The 13,605-nt window shown below is 35.6% G+C and overlaps 1 protein-coding gene across 3 annotated transcripts in view; it reads left to right on the forward strand.

The window, feature by feature from the left end:
• Nucleotides 1-1,314: 1,314 nt before the first annotated feature.
• Nucleotides 1,315-13,605, forward strand: part of LOC129239702 (protein yippee-like) — a 39,693-nt gene continuing 27,402 nt past the window's right edge. For all 3 annotated transcript variants that reach the window (XR_008581877.1, XR_008581878.1, XM_054875437.1), the window contains exon 1: nt 1,315-2,164. The gene's annotated coding sequence lies outside the window, so the exon portion shown is untranslated. The remainder of the gene's footprint in view (nt 2,165-13,605) is intronic.

A 13,605-nucleotide genomic window follows, 5' to 3' on the forward strand; every position in this document is an offset into this window, starting at 1 on the left:
TCAACCGCGAACTCAAAACAAAACAGATAAATCGGTTCGACACAAATAAACGAATTGCCATATCGTTGCCACATAGTTTATAAATATACATAAAAACAAGTATTTAAATGTAATAGATTTTTTAGCATCGGTACAAAAAATTCGTTAAGCAAAAAAAAATTAAGAAGAATCTACTAAGACTTCTTAAGAGATTTGGAACTGGATGAAAAAATGCGAGAAGCACAGAGTACAATAAGGATTTAGTCGAAGTGCATATATCTTCCATTCTTATTGTATTCGGAGAGTAAATTGACTGTACGAAGCACCATAAATTCGATTCGATAATACATTTAATCGCCAAAGTCCAATTTATTTTCTTGACTTTTTATCTGACCGAAGCTGCTTCGCAAGAGCGAATTTATGGATATTTTCTATTTCGTGTTTTTCTTCATCTATAATTTTGAAAGGTCAAATAAATTAAGGAAAATTTATCAAAAATACTAGCACATTTTGATTATGACTTTTGCCTTTATGTTATATTCTACCAGATTTGCAACTCGGTTAACATATACTGAAAAGGAAATAAATTTTATTTGAAAAGTTTTCTTGAATGTCGTTAATTCAAATAATAATAATAACTACATTATGCAGCGCGGAAATTGAATTATTCCATATGGTAAATATGATCCGTGCTGATTTTTGAGCAAGAATAATGGAATATACGATTATACCTTCCGAATGCGCTGTGTCGTAAGAGCCCATGAATAAACAAGCAAAAGGTAGAGGAATTATGTGTTTGTGAAGAAGAAGTTTAGACATAGTTGCTTAAAATTTTTATTGCCATGCACTAGTTATTGATTAAAAATACAGCAGGAAAATACAGAAAAATTTTAAGTCACGAATATAGACATCAAGGTAAAAACGCCTCTTTGCCAGGAACGTTTCTTTACATGAACAAGTGTTAGTCGGATATAATTCCAAAATGTTTTATTTTTATGTCCTTTCTTCGTAATATTTGTATACGTTTTAAAATTTTGCACACGAATATTTTATTTAGTACTATATATATAATTTTTTCAATTAGGAGAGTTATTATACATACACCTAGGCGTTTTACTACCGACACATTCCAAGAATGATTTATATTTTGTACATCGTGGACTCTTCTGTGTAAACACAATGTAAGTAAAAGTATTTGTAAATAATAAATTTCGTAAATGCAACTTTGCGTGTGAACAGATGTTTTCGTTTTGCTTTTATTATTTGTTTTCCTCCGTTGTTATTTTTGTTTATCACACTCTTTCCGTTTAAGGCCAATCAGAGAATTTCTATATTCTCTGGCAGCGAATAGGAAATCTATAGATAATGCAAAGCTGAAAATTTGTTATATAGAGAAGCATAGAAATCGGTGGACGGACAGAATCAGAAGCAAGTGCGAGTGATTTGATTGCGTTAGAGAATTAGAAATATGCATTTGTGAAGTTGTTTTCTTCTTGTCTTGGCTAAATTTATGGCGCAGCCAGGAGGAAATTAAATGCCTTGAAGTCTTTGCGCAACAAAACAAACAATCCAAAAGTTTTTCTAGGAGTAAAACATATTTTGCAGATAGAACTACTGTGAGATCGATGAGTGAAAGAACGGTAAAATCCGAAGAGAATACTTCAAAGTGAAAAATCTGGAAACAAAGTAAACTGCGCCGTAAGGAACACAACATTGAAAAAATCATGTAAATTCAATGCTTTTTAAAATCGAAGTGCATCCCAAATCAAAAGTTGAAAATCTGGCGAAATATAAATTGAAAAATCGAAGCTAATGAATAGAAGCGAACAGCTGTAAAATATCAAAGTGCATCCAACGACAACATCTGACGTTACTAGGCCAAACAAATTGCAACGCAAAACGAACGCCAAGTACTTGCAGTTCCCTGCTGGTTAAGTGGTAGTTTTGGAAAATTTATTAGCTTGGCAAACTTATCAACCACATTCGCATATTGGCATCGATTTGCGGTTTTTACAAACGCAGAATATTTTGCTTGAAAATAACTACTACGCTTACCTTCTAATTTAATTAACGCCAATCATTTTTGTGTCGACACCAACAAACTTTTGAAGCGAGGCTGAAATAGTTGCTGACACTCTGGTTGTGACCAGGTAACGATTCAAGGCATACTTAAACACAAACACAGGTAAGTCAAAGCTGGCTGTTTGGCTGGTTTTTGAGCATGTGGGCAAGTAACTTAACAAGCAGGTAGTTGGTTCAGAGTACCCTGCGCGGCCGGAAATCGTGAACAGAATATCAAACAGAAAAGAACACACGAAACAAAAACTGCAATTTTTCAATTTTATGCTAATTTGTCATTACAATTCAAATTGAATTATTCAATGAATAGACACATGGAACAAAACTGAATTTGGTGCTAAAATATTTGAATATAAGTACAGATGCCTTTATCTCCGCTTTTGTGTTTTTTTTTAATATTTTTGTTCTTTTTACGGCACAAGGTCATTTTTCGACTTTGACCCAATTGTTTTGTATAGCTGTAAAATAGGCTATCTGGGGCCACTCCACATTGCAGCTGGTTTGAAGGTTTTCTGTTATGCTGCAGGATAGCATTGAAACCAAAAATATACAAAAAATCTGGCATTTCTATGTGAATATAACACGCATTTGTTCTCATAGTGGCTTAGGCACATTGTCAAGGTGAAAAGTGAACTTGCTAATTTGTTTTTAACAGTCGGTTTCTGGGCTTGTGTTTGTGTGTTGATGATGCGATAGTTGTGTGTTAATCAGTGGTGACGTATTTTTAGAGATTCATTACTTGGCACTGCTAATGTAAACAAATAGATTTGCACGAATGTTTATAGCGCTTAATTTCCTTTTGCTCGCTCACTGTAATGCACTTACAGTGCCATGAATTGTTTAGAAGATAAACATCTAAAGGCATATTTAGCACGAAAATTCCTCAAAATTTGATTACGAATACAATTTGAGAATCAAACATATGTGAGTATGTGATGCACGCACATATGTATATACATACATTTGTATGTTTATTAATTGTGCACAAAGTCTATATATAGCTATAATACAAGTGAGGTATAGCATTTATCACTTCTATTAAAAATTGCGACATTTAAGAAATTACACCCAAACATTCGAAACGTAATAGAATTTCATTCATCTCCACACTGAACTATTTCATCATCCTATATTTCTCCACCATCCTAACTTATTCTTGGTCACGTTTATTTTTTTCTGACCGTTCAGAATTTATTTAATCATTTAATTTTCATCGAAAAATTATTTTAAATTGTTCTTCTCCCCTTACTTGAGTGGCGAATTCAAATATTCAAGTTTAGTTTATTTATGTTTGAAACTAAATACACATATGCCCATAGGTACCTGCATACATAGATTTGTACGTGTGTACATACATACAGATATACATATGTATATCGCTAAAAAATCAAACTGAACGCTACAAAGAGCTGTTAAAGGAAATCAAAACAAACATGCAAAGCAAAACAAAATAAAGTAAAATGCAGAAGGCTTTCTCTATGTGAAATATGGTCTGTGCGCCGGTTGGGGAGGTAGAAAAGTAGGTATCGAGCGGTAGCGTTGCTGCTTACCCATGTTGTGTTGTGATTGCGCAGATACTCGTACGAGCACTGTGTTGCGTTCAGTTTGCGACTTGTAAAAATTTATTTAGTGGTAGATAAGACTTAAAAATTGTGATAGATTTCAATTGTGGTAGTCTACTAGATTCACATACCATATGTATATATATTAGGCCGGGTCGATTTGTGGGGAGGCGAAAAAATCGCCCATGGCTCTGTGAAAATCGTACTCTAGAGATCCAAATAAGAAACTTTGCCGAAGGAATCATGCCTCTAAAACGAATTATGATGTCCCCCAATTTGGGTCGAACTTTTTAGTTTCTTTTCTCATGTAAAGGCCAAAAATGGTGATATTTTGAAATGATTGTATGGGGAACCCCCCAGGGGAGTTCCAGGAGGTATGCCACTGGCATGGGTGGATCGGCCGTCCAAAGTTAGTGGGGGTCGGTCATACATTTGGACTCGATTGGAGCACTCTAAATGGGTCAAAGTGGGATTTTTCGTTCGACTCAAATTGGGGGACATCAGAATTCGTTTTAGAGGTATGGTTCCTTCGGCAAAGTTTCTTATTTTGATCCATAGAATACGATTTTCACAGAGCAATGAGCGATTTTTAAATCGACCCGCCCTAATATATATGTATGTAGTGTATATATATATATATGTATGTAATTGGCGTTTACACCATTTTTGTGTCTTTGACTGAGCTCCACCTTCTATTTGTGGCGTACGTTTTAATGTTATTGCACACATGAAGAGACCTACAGTTGTAAGCCGAATCCAGATGGTTTTTGTGAGAAGCTCTTTCATCATATCCTTCGGTAAATAATAATAAATAATTGGAGAAAAATATCTACAACCAGAGAACAAATTGAAATCGCTATTATAGTTGAAGTGCAGTTGAGCATTCATCGAATTCCAATTGCAAAGTAATGCTCGGCTCCATGTTGTTGTAGCAATAACTTTGCCCTATCATGTAGAGTAATCACCGGTCGTCTTCGTCTTCATCTAACGGTAGGCCCAGGAAATTTGCTGTTTCTACAGGTTGGGTCTAGAGGGAGAGGGGTGTTAGATAAGTGGGTTTGATGGGGCATGTGAAAAGGAGGTTAGTATCGTGCGGGGTGCCTTCACATGCCGGACAAATGTTTAGTAAGTCGGGGTCGGCTCCATCTACACTCTTGGTGAGCATAATTCGTACTCTGGCTCTTCGTAGCGCCATTGGGTATCTTCTTATGCCGTAAGAGATTAGCACATCACTTGCCTTTGGGGGGGAAAATAATTTGTATATCCTCGAATATAACTGATAATAACTTTTTAAAGTAACTCTTTCTGATTTAGACAAGTTTCATAACTAATATCCATTAAGTGCTTCCATTTTTGGCAGCTCTTTTCCAGTGCTGCCAACGTACATATGTGTTCATTTATACCAGTTGCTTCATCTACTCGCCACTTGCTAACGCTTGGTGAAAATAAGAGGCTTTATTTCCCACCCGCTAACGCATGACGAATTGAATGCGGCTATTTTAAACTTTTACTTGCTTGATATTAGACGCCTTTGATTCGCCGCTTTTAGGCTCGATATTTTAGCTCTGCAATGAAAGACTTTTGTTGCTTTAACATTGTGAATTCTTTTTAGGTGTTGCCCGCCGTGTTCAAATACCTTGCAATTGTATAGGTTTAAATCAACAATCAACAATAACATTGAAAAAAATGAGAACACAAAGATGTGGATAGGGCACGAGCATCACAAGTAGCAAGTTGAAGCAACAAATGTCACCCTGTCTGAACTAATACTTACGAATTAAGTGCTTCCAGACAAAATAATTTTTGGCAGCTGTTGTTGTTGCTGCTTACTACACCCTTTCAGTGCAATGTAGATTACCGGTCGTCTTCGTCTAGCTCATCTAACGGAAGGCCCAGGCAACTTGCTGTTTTGAAAGGTTGGATCCAGAGGGAGGGGAAAGGGGGGTTAGATGAGTGGGTTTGATGGGGCATATGAAAAGGTGGTTAGTATTGTGCGGGGTGTCTTCATATGTCCGACATATGTTTAGTATGTCGGGTTCGATTCTAGATAGGTAGGAGTTTAACCTGCTACAGAATCCAGAACGTAATTGTTCCAAGGTTACGCGGGACTCTCGGGGATGTTGGAGCTCCTCGTCTGCAATGGGTCCGTGGTTGCACTCCGATGACGGTCCCTTAAAAGGGTGGTAAGAGTCTCCCGATGAATGTCTGTCTGTCCGATCCAGTAATTGTCCGTCTGTTTGGTCCTGGATCTCGTCCGCGTAGCTTCGGAGGTGCCTCCTGACATGCCTGGGAAGTGGCTCAGGCTCAAGCAGGGTGGGACCTGCGGTAACACGCCAACAGGAACTGCTTATGCTCCTTCACAGGTAGCATCTGCGCCTCATTATGTATCACTAGTTCCAGGCGACCCGACAGGCGGAGCATAATTTAGAACCCGCCGGCCAATTGCTTTAAATGTCGCCAGTAACATTTGTCTTTGCCCCAAGTACTGCTGGCTAGCGATTTGAGTTTTGAACTTAAGGGGCAGACGCACAGGAAGTGGTCCGCGGTCTTATCCTCCTCTTCACAAGCTGGGCAGAGTACACTGTCTGAGCACCTTTTCTATGTGCTTCGCCCACAGAAAGTGGCACGTCATCAGTCCAACCAGGCTCCTACAGTCCCCTCTGCTTAGTGACAGGAGGAACTGCGACAGTCGATTGGACACGACAGGTAACATCAGTTTTGTCCATCTGCAGCCTCTTTCAGCCTACCAAGCTCGCTTGTGGGTTGTAGTAACCCATTTGCTAATCGTGGCTTTGATGGCTGCAGAAGGGAGTGACAAAACGGGCTCTGAGGTCAACTTCTAATCCTCTTAGCTAATATGTTATTGATGCTCAGCAGAGGGTCTGCTACATCACTGGGGAAACTATTTTAACAGACGGGAAATTTGAAATTTTCATTTACTGATTAACTGATGGAGAATTCGAATTGATAGATATGTAAGAAAATATATTATAGGTTGCGACCTTATTTAGAACTTTTACTTAGGGCTAGTACATTCTAGGTGTAAGATCTTCATCATCACTTATCACTTTTGCCTGTGATATCCAATCATACGACAACCAAATATATATTTTTTGCCGATGAAGTGTCCAAGCTGCCCCCTGAAGCGCGCGTAATACTAATTCATTTGCGTTCTAGTTACCTTAGCAAGCTTAACTTGTGCCGCCACTGAATATAACTTAAGACAGGAACTACATGTGAAGAAAACTCTACGACCAGAACCATCTCGTTCCCACGACAGCCGGATCTACGTTACTCGAACAACCCGGATTTATATCCGGCCAATGACTGTCAGCAGCATTCCTCGAACAAGTATGGGGAATGCTGCTACAGCAACAACAACCAGAACCATCTTTTTATATGTCCATTTAATTAAAGTCCCACGTTTGACAGAATAGAAGTTGACAGAAAATGAATTACAAAAAGTGAACTGAATTTCTTTTTCTATTCTCTATCCTATAATTTTCCTTGTAATATCAGTACAGCATTTTTTTCTCTATTCATTTGATCTCTAATTTATTGAATTATGAACTGGCAATCTTTGATTAAAGAATTTGATATTTTTGGGACCAAAAGCAAAAATAAAATATATTGCTTTCCCAGCACAGTCGGTTCTACGTTACCGGAACGGCCTCGATATACATCCGGCCAAGCACTGTACTTTGACACTATCTTTGTTCTGTCAAACGCCTCATCTACAATTAAATTATAACCAAGTTAGGCACTCTTTTCATTTCAATTCTCATAATCTGGCATTCTATCATTCTTGAACCTGACCTAACTTTTTATTTCTGCCTCTGGTGTAATTCTAACAAGCAGCATATTCCTTGGGTCTATCATTAGAATACTTCGGTGGTTTTACCGACCATAGTAGGGTCCAACCAGTGCAGTAACCACAAAAACCATGTGTATATATATTCATTCATTTAGATAATCACTTTTGATTTTTTCCTCTTTGTGTCGTTTTCAATTTACTAGGTTTTTGGTTTGACTCATATTTCCTTGGGGGCACCAGAAAGTCATATCTACATACGTGCATACATAAGTATGCATATAAAGTTTATAAATTATAAAGCGCAGTTTCTTCCACTCATCATAGATAAGTGATAAGTGGGCATAACCGCTGATAACCGCCCAGAAGCCTGTATTAGTACGTAATTCACAGCGATTAACAGCTTGACAAATAAGTACTCGTATTGTGGTTAGTAGTTCTGATTTTATAATGACTGCTTGAAACGTAAATGAAGCCAAGCACGCGCGCGAGGCTACGTATAAAAGATGTGTACACTTATAATACCAGTCAAATGAATGCATTTTCGTGCTGGAAACTAGCGCTTACATACCATGGTTCCCAAATAAAGAGATTGTACCGGTCTGATCCTGTTTGCTTTGATCCACTATGACAAATGTCAGTCATGCTGTCGACGGATTATACCGGCTTTGAGGTATGTAGGTGCTGCTATTATGTACATCATTCTTTTGTCATCCTTTTCTTGTCTGGGTTGTTGCTCCCATTTATGACATTATCAACAATAGCCCGTGGAAATCATACGTAATACATCCCGCGCGACAAATAAAAAAAGATTAACACCATAATTGCAACGATCAGCTCTCCCATCCTCCTGAGAGAACATTAGCCTTTAGTTGAGCGCTGGTCATCGGCATTTCCAGACCGGAAAACAAAGCAAACGTAAATACAAAAAAGTATACATAAATTAACAATAAAACAATAAGGAAAGTATGGCCGCAACAGCAAATACACAGTGAGAGGCGATGGCGACGGCAGTCAGCGAACAGAATGAATCGTTAAGAAATTATGCGGCCGCCATTTAATAAAAAAAAGAAGCATTTTTAATAAAAGTTGCCACTCATTGCTTGTAGAATAAGGAATGAGGAAAATATAGAATTATAAAATATATAAACGTCTATTGACTTTTCGCCATCGATCGATGGCCATTAACGCCAACTAAAACAAGAACAAGAAATATGAAAAAAAAATAATAAATATGTAAAAAAGTAAATACCTAAGGGTAAAGAAAGAATCTTGAGTGCTGTTGCTAATTCCATGTAACGGCTGCTTATTATTATTTTTTTAGATATGTACTTATTATAGCGGCCGCCGTAGCCGAATGGCTTGGTGCGTGACTACTATTTGGAATTCGGACTACGTTGGTTCGAATCTCCGTGAAACACCAAAATGAAGAAAAAGTTTTTTCTTTTCGGTCGCCCCTCTGAAGGCAATGGCAAACCTCCGAGTGTATTTATGTCATGAAAAAGCTCCTCATAAAAGCCATTTTCCGTTCGGAGCCGGCTTACAGTTTTAAGCCACCATTTGTGGAACAACACCAAGACGCACACCACAAATAGGAGGAGGAGCTCGGCTAAACACCCAAAAAGGATGTAAGCGCCAACTATTATATATACTTTGTTGATATTTTTGTTCAGTATACTGGTCAAATTAGTAAGAAAATATTCACACCCAAAAAGCATTTACGAATAGTGAACATTTATTGCTAAAACGAATTTTGATAGGGCGCTTTGCCCATCAAGTTGTAGACAGTGATGTGGCTCATTTCCCATGGTGAAATTAAGAAATATCGATCATTGATTCATGGTCAAAATAAGAAATACAGATATTTCGACCAGTTTTAGTTTTTCTAAATTTTTTATAGCAATATAATAGTTCATTCTACAACAAATATCATGTAAATCAAATTTTAAAACTTTATACAAGATTTTTAAATTTCGACAACTTCTCATGAACATTTTAAACTTTCTAATTAGAATTAATCAAAAAAGAATTATTAAGTACACTGTTTCATAACCCATTAAATTTTAGTGTAATAAAGTGTAAGCTTGATTATTGGAATATTTTTATTTGCTGATGGTATCGTTCATTGCATCGGCCGTATATTTTTAATTTTTGATTTGGTTCGCAGAACTTATTCACTTGACGCTGTAAAAACCTTTTCGATTCACATAAATCTTATTGCCCAATTTACACTTAACTCAAGTTAAGAGTGAGCACTGTTAAATTTGAGAAGTGTTAAGCGTTTTCACCGGAAAAAAAGTTAACTAATTGTTTGTTTGTTTATATTTGAGGTTTGCTAACAAAATGCGCCTATTAAAACTGTTTCTATTCTTATATAATATTAAGACGATTATCTGTAAATTGCATGCAATGGATTGGATTTTTGTATTTGTTATTCCCAAATAGTGGAAGTATTTGCTTCGTTTATGGAATAAGTTGTATTTTTATGCTAAAAATAAGAGAAAATTAATATTTTTGTAGGAAAATTCTACCACATAGGACTTAATTAAGGGGACAGATACCTGTAAAATTTCGAAAAAAATTTTTTTTTCATAAAATGTTAATATAATATAATCCGTTAAGAATATGTCACAAAAAACCTAGAACGTAAATTTAAGTATTTCTTATATTATAGATCGTCAACCGTGACGACTCTATTCTTTGCGTTCGAGCCTGGGGAGAGGTATAGTTACGTTGCCGACTTTAGACGTGTTTTCTCAAAATTATATTTTTCAAATTGTCGTACACGATAACTCGAAAAGTTATTCACCGATCTCCCTGACATTTTAGACACATCTTTTTTACGATATTATTTTCTATGTGAATTTACAATTCGAAAATTTTTCGAAAAAAATTTTTTTCGAAGTAAAAATAGTAGGAAAATTCGCCCCAAAATTCATTTTGTTTAAGCATTTTATTCCGCGAATTTTTTTTTTCTTAAATTTTTTTAAATTCTTATAGAAATTATGACATTAGTAAACAAAAAAATTTTTGGTTTTTTATATTCAGGTCACTGACACCGATGCTACAATGCCCGCCGATTGAGAAGCCCCGCTGCGACCTTTCTGGAAGAATTGAGTGTACATCCGCCATTTTAAATGATTAAAATAAAAACAATTTTTTTTATATTATTTTAATGTATAAGTAAACTGTATGCCAATTTTGAAAAAAAATATTGACTTCTTCATTTTAAATAATTTTAATGAAAATCACGGAAAATATGGCCGTTTACAGGTATCTGTCCCCTTAACGTGTCATCTTTTGTGGGCTCTATCGACGCCTGAAGTGTTCTACTATAATAGTTTTAAAATTCTAAATGTAGCTATCACTATTATCATAGCATTTTCGGCCAGGTCCACAAATAGTAATATATTTACAAGTGCATATGCAGGTTATCTCCATTATCGAGCTTAATTTCCTAATCCGGAATTAAAAAAGCACAATAGTCGTTTAAATGCTTAATAAGCGGCCAATAGTGGCATTAATTAAATTACTACAATATGTTTCTTTGACTTTCTGCCATTTAAGTAGTATTTAATCTTACTGTGTAAGAGTCTAGATTCATTTTCAAAATCCAACTCTATAATCTTTATATGTGAAATTATCATAAGGTGTGAATAGAAGATGTTTGGAGGTTATAAATTTGTATGTTCAATTTTGAAAATAGGCGTTCGTACTTTATTTCCAATAAAGTGTTTCAAAGAAAGTAGTTGTTAACAAGTTTGCATAGCATACGAAAAGGATGTAAACTGAATAAACTTTCGAGGCAAAAAAGTGAAATGAAAATGAAATAATGGCAAAATATTAAAAGATTCTTTGCTTTCCTTGCACTTTATTTCAAAATAAATTTCAGAACCTCTAAAAAAGCACCCATTACGGATTGTGTATATAAATTGCAAAATCAATTTGGCGCTCTAGCTGTGAGAGCATACACAGAGTTCACCTTCCATAGTATATACATATATATTTACATATAAGTCAAAGCATTTCTCTACTCTTCGCAATACCAGAAAGATCCTAAACAAAAACAGCAAGTGTGCAAATATATATACATACATACGTAAAGTTTCAAGATGTAATAAACGAAATAGATGCATACATATTTATGTAAACAAACACAAATTTAAAGCGTCCACCAAAAGCGGAATTAGAACCCATTCTATTTGGGGTCAACTGCACATTAACTGGATACTTACTTGTCTACATATGCATATATGTATGTATGTATGTATATTCATGTCGCCCACCTAAAATAAATAAATAACCTCACACCTCCATACATGCATATGCACGTATATATATATAATATAATATGTATGTGTATGCGTGAGTACCCGGCTGATTTTGAAAGCCAGTTCTATTGTGAGGGTGGTTCAACGGTTCAGTAAATTAAAGTCGTGTATGTGTGTGGATGTGAGTTCAGTTTGTCGCTACTGTCTTGTCGCCGCCGCCATCGTTAATGCAAAATTTATGCATTTATTCTTTTTTTTTCATTGACAAACTTCAATACAATATTCAATTTCTTGGTACAGACTTATATTTGGTTTCGAACTCATTAGTGATTCAAGAGCGGTAGGATTACTTTTCGCATACCCTACAGGGATTGGGCTGTTTGTCACATTGTAATATTAGGATATACCAAGTAATAGGTACATATCTAATTTGTCAATCATTAATTTTCTAAAAGATTGCGGAGCCTTCTTGCAAGCGGTAAAACATCTTTATAAGTTATCCGAAGGTACTTAGAGTTATTCAGGGGGAAATATAACATTCAGCTGCAGGGGTAAAATAACATTTAATAATAGGCATTGTTGGTATATAGTGTAATAACCTACTAGGATCGCCCGTACGTAGTTGAACCATATATAAATGGATAGCTTATGTTACAACTTTTTACATGATATATGTATGTGAATAAATGTAGTAAAATTAAATGTGAAAAATATCCCATTTTACCTGTATTAAGCGATCCTATATTTGTGTATTTCAAATATCATAATTTTTTTTTATTCATGAATTGGAAACATTTAATTTCATGTATTACGGAAAAAAATTTATTTATTTTGAAAACCCATAATAAAAACAATCATTAATTAATCCATGACCATCATAATTTCTGAATCAAATTTGTAATAGTATTGATTCACAATATATATGTTTCCAGTTGTTTCATCAACTTTTATATCATGATACATATATATAATATCATGAAACATATTATAGCATGATATATCATAATACACGTAAAATAGTTTGATTAATTTTACCTGCGCCTATTCACTTATGTATCTATTTTAATACATTGTGCAAACCGTCTCCATATATGCTATCCATTGGTATACCTACATATGTTTCAACTTTTTTCCCTGACTATAAATACTAAGAAAATTACGACAAAAATTTCCTCTCCGTATTAATGCCGCCTAATTTCAAATGCATCTCTTTTCACTTGCTCCCGTAATATGCAATCTCCTCTTGTTGCTTCTTGAGGTGACTAGGAATCAGTTACCTGTAGTGCTATTGACTATTATGTTGGCTTCATGTTGCTATTGTAATAGCATAAACATGTGCGAGGAATGATGCTGGAGTGACAGTCCTTGGACGGACATAAATCCGGGTCGTTCCGATAACGTAAAACCGACTGTGGTGGAAACGGTGTTGGCTTCATCATCAGTTTTGTATGCTTCTGGCATCTTTGGCTTCGATCAGAAAACATCAAAACAAATAAAATATCCCGAAGTACTTTTTGCTGAAATAGAAAAGCTCTAAGCATTATTCCAAGTACATATGTATATTCCTTTTATATAAATAAACTAAGAGGATCAAACCCAAAAGGTTGCCTTGAAGTGATCAAAAGTAGTTGCTACATAAGAAAATATTAATGGTTTTTACTAGTAAATCTGGCCACGTTTCACTGTGGCTCAATCAATTTTGAGTTAAAATATTTATCTTCGCGCAGCTAATATGTGTATATGTATGTTTCAAATTTGAGCGAAATCATACAATGAATTCGATTTTTAGAGATATCCCAGAGCGCCACCTATCGGAAAATCCTCCGGTTTTCTTCTTATTGGCTGGAAGACAAACTAATCCTGTGAGTTGAACTCAAACGGCAGGCTACTTTTTCAGTTTTTT

This window comes from Anastrepha obliqua, chromosome 2 (assembly GCF_027943255.1).
Source record: "Anastrepha obliqua isolate idAnaObli1 chromosome 2, idAnaObli1_1.0, whole genome shotgun sequence".
NCBI classification, from domain to species: Eukaryota; Metazoa; Arthropoda; class Insecta; order Diptera; family Tephritidae; genus Anastrepha; species Anastrepha obliqua.